We start from the raw sequence: 4194 nt of genomic DNA, 5'->3' as shown, positions 1-4194 counted from the left end.
TGCATTCCCTTAATGCTCAATTTAAAATGAGACATAAAGCAAGAGAACAATAAGTATAATGTATCTAAGAGAATTCACTGTCAGATCTATATCGAAATAATAGCAATGTATGTTTCCATGAATTATTTAACAATTTCCTATGGTACAGCCATGAGATGTGCACATACAATGGTTACATCAAAATGGAAACATGAACACATCTGCATACATCCCTCCCCCTGCACTTTCTTCTCCCTCTCTGCAGCCAAACTAAAGAACAAGTCCTGATGCCTACTGCTCAGAGGTGGTTTAACAACTCCATGTCAAAGATGCTTCCTTCCTATTAGCAAAAAGATATTTATAGATTTGTTAATACACTAGGTCTACTTTTTTTTTAAGGGTAGAATTAATATTTTATTGTCATTTATAATCAGATGGCAGTTGGGTATATAGTCTTCATACGTGATCTTTCTTTTTTGTAAATAAAAAAGTTACAAGGTAAATTTTAAACAACTGATGGCTGGTTATGTTTTCAGAAAACATGATTGGCTTAATTCATTAATGGTGGCTTCAAGCTTTTCCTTATTAGTGCCAGAAAATTCACCCACCTTTTGTCCCTTTTTATAAAACTGAAATGTTGGCATGCATTTGACTTCACAATCTGCAGCAACATCCTGACAGTCATCCACATCTACTTCAAGGAATGCCACTTTGTTATAATTTTCAGAGAGGGAATGAAAGAAGGGCTTGATCATTTTGCAAGGCCCATACTATGTGGTTGAGCAATCAGCTACTCCAAGTTTATCTTCAGCATCCTCCAAGGCTGCCTGAAAATCTTCCTTGGTTTTGATCTGCTGCACCATTTTGGCTGCTTGGATGGGTTCTGACCAGCAACCGTAGAAAAGGCTGAAAACCCAAAAAGCGGGACAGAGGCTGGGCACACTAGCTCTACTTTTTATCATACATTGTCACCTCAAGATATCTAAAAAGTTTAGATATTGTCAAATAAAGAATGAATTTTATTCACAATAAACACAGGTATTTTATTTAAAATGCACATAGAACTATGGTTATAATCTTAAATTGTCTTCTAGGTAGAGAGATACTAGCAAAGACTCTTCCTTTTGCCCTTCCTCTTCTTCCTCCTCCACCAATTCAGTGACTAAGTACAGAAATGTATCCAGCTCCAAGAGGTGGATTAGCAAAGGTCACTCCAAAAAGACAGTCCTTCCTATAAACTAACAAAAGGACATTTCTATAGGGATTATCTTTCTACCTCTATTTTTAATATACTTTGGACAGTAGGGCTTGTTCTTTAATACACAGCAATAGCTGAAATGCCTATATAGAACAATGGTCAGACAATCTGAACTTGTCTAACAAAGAACCTTTCTCTCTGCACTGCCTTCCCTGCTGCCACCACCACCTCAGCACACTGCTCCAAGACATCCAGTTTAACAATGCCATTCCCCAATACAGCCATTCCTCTCTATTAACAGAAAAAATATTTAAAGTGTTACTTTATAGTCTCTACTTTTAACATACGCTGTATACTTCTAAGCATCTAGAAAGACTAGATGCTTCAAATAAGGACTTAGATTTGTCCGTGATACACACAGTGGCATTGAATAAATTATACACATGTAACAAAGGATATAATCTGAAAATGTCTTATAAATAGGAACATTCTGCCCAAGAACCCTTCCCCTTCTCACGTCTATCAATCCAGGGGTGGCATCTGCAATGCTTAGAGGGTATTTTAACAATTTTGCTTCTAGAAGTCAAATTCTATCGTTTTCAGAACAAAGTTGTTCCTATAAATTTTAACACGAAATATACAAAATGTATTAGTTTGCTAACTGAATTACTGTCATACACTGGCAAGTCCTTTAACATCTAGAAAGACATGATGATAAAAAATTTAGGACTTGTTTGTCCACCATACACATTATATACACAGTAAAGTAAAACCAAATGCACAAACATGGCGACAGTGGTTAATGTTGCCTCATTAAGAACACACTGGCATAGAGCCCTTTGCACTCCCTTCTCCCTCTTCCCCCAAAGCAGTGCACAAAATGTGTACTACTCAGAGAGGTGGCTTGTCCATTCCGAAAAACCCCACAATATTTCATATGAATTTTAACAAAAAGATAATTCCAAAATGTGTTCTTTTACGTCCATAATCTACTTTTAACACATGTCAGGCACTTCACAACATCTAGAAAGAGAAGATACTTCAAAAAGTACTTAGCATTGTCAATGATATAGAGAGTAGTGAGGAAGAAAATGCACACACAGAACAATGGTTATAATTTGAAACTGTCTTCTAAATATGACCAGTCTGGCATAGAACCCTCATTTCTTCCTTTTCTCAATCGTCTGCTTCATGTCCTCTAACTCACAGAACAAGGGTGGATGTGTGTCCTCTGGTGTCACTTCCAAAGGCAGTCTCAATTCCATTTCAAAATCATTTCCAGAAGACATTTCTATGATCACGGCTGCTTTGTGGAAATTAACAGGGCAAGAATTCCTGCCCCTCTACTAATTTTTGGTAAGATGTCAGAAAGATGAATAATGGATGGCCCGGCCAGACACACTGATTTATAGAAATGCAAATGCCATGAAATACCTCTCAACATCTGTAGCCCAAAAGAATCTGGAAGATCACATATTGCAAAATGGGGTATCCTTCTGAAGACATTATAAATAGGCATTTTCCACATTTCCTAAATAGAAAACAAAACTGTATTTTAAAATGTGATGTACAAGGAAAATTTTTTATCTAAATTGAGTGATGTAAGTTTTATTGATTAACTGTAGGCACTTTTTTCCCACCTTAAAATTTGAGAAAAAAAAGAATTTGGCCTATGCTTTCTTTCAACTATTAAAATTTTTTATTGTGGTAACATGGTAACACAAAATATGCCATTATAGCCATTTTTAAGTGTACAATTTAGTGGCATTGCTTATACAAAGTGTGCTACCATCATCAACTTCCATTTACTAAAATTTTTCATCACCCCAAGCAGAAACTCTTTATCCATTAAACAGTAATTCCCCATTCCCCTTACCTCCAGGCCCTGGTAATGTACCTCTAATATACTTTTTGCTCTACGAATTTTCTTATTCTGGATATTTCATATAAAGGGACTCATAGAGTATTTGTTCTTTTGTGTCTGCCTTATTTCACTCACACAATGTTTACAAGGTTCTTACAAGTATAAGAACTTCTCTCCTTTTCACAGCGATTTCATAGCCTGTTGGTATCTGTTCAGCAATCAATGGACAATTGTATTGTTTCTACCTTTTGGTTATTGTGAACAATACTGCTATTAACATTGGTGTACAAGTAACACTACAGGTTATCAGGGGCCAGGGGAGGGGAGAGGTAGGGGGAGTTATTGATTAATGAGTACAAAGTTTCTGTGTGAGGTGATACACAATAGTGTTAATATAATTAATAATGCTGAAAGTGGTTAAAATGGGAAATGTTCTGCATGCCATGCTTTAGGAAAGAATGGAGCTGGTATAAAGGAAGGGGTCCAGATAGTAGAAGGTTGAGAAATTATGGCCTAGAAGGAATTGTTGAAAGAATTTAAGACATCTAGCCTTAAGAGAAAACCTAAAGGAGTAAGAAACTTGGGTTGCAAACTCAAAGGCCTAAAGATGGGCAGTTCTATCAAAAGAGGTAAATTGTTACCATGTGGGAATACTGTCATGTAAGCACCATGTTGCTGCATCTTCAGGTTTTATAAGAAGAGACAGAAAGCAAGGTTTTCATGTGGCATCTCTTTACTTTTAATTATCAGCTCTCTCTTTTTTTCTTAAATAACTTAGTCTTCCAAAGTGTATCTGCAGCTCTTGTCTGGCTATTGTGTTGTCTATTGGTTTATGCGAAGAGTCAGAAAACTATGGCCTAAGTGTCAAATCATGCCTACCACCTATTTTGTATGATTTGATAGCAAAGGATCATTTTTATATGTTACTAGAGGTTGGAAAAAAATCAAAAGAAGATTAATATTCCACGAGACATGAAATTATATGAAATTTAAATTTCAGTGTATAACATGTCCACACTTATTCATTTGCATATTGTCTTTGGCTGCTTTGATGACACAAAAGGCAGTTAAGGAGTTTCAACCAAGCCCATATGTGACATTCTCATCAGTCTCGTACACTACAATACTGCTATTAACACTGGTGTACAAGTAA

At 36.1% G+C, this 4194-nt stretch overlaps 1 pseudogene; it reads right to left on the bottom strand.

The window, feature by feature from the left end:
• Positions 1–432: 432 nt before the first annotated feature.
• Positions 433–842, bottom strand: LOC119506417 (annotated as a pseudogene).
• Between the last annotated feature and the right edge of the window lie 3352 nt (positions 843–4194).

This window comes from Choloepus didactylus, chromosome 11, assembly GCF_015220235.1.
Source record: "Choloepus didactylus isolate mChoDid1 chromosome 11, mChoDid1.pri, whole genome shotgun sequence".
In the NCBI taxonomy this organism is placed as follows: domain Eukaryota; kingdom Metazoa; phylum Chordata; class Mammalia; order Pilosa; family Megalonychidae; genus Choloepus; species Choloepus didactylus.
Note: the sequence above shows the minus strand (reverse complement) of the source record. Positions and strands in the feature narration are given on the sequence as shown.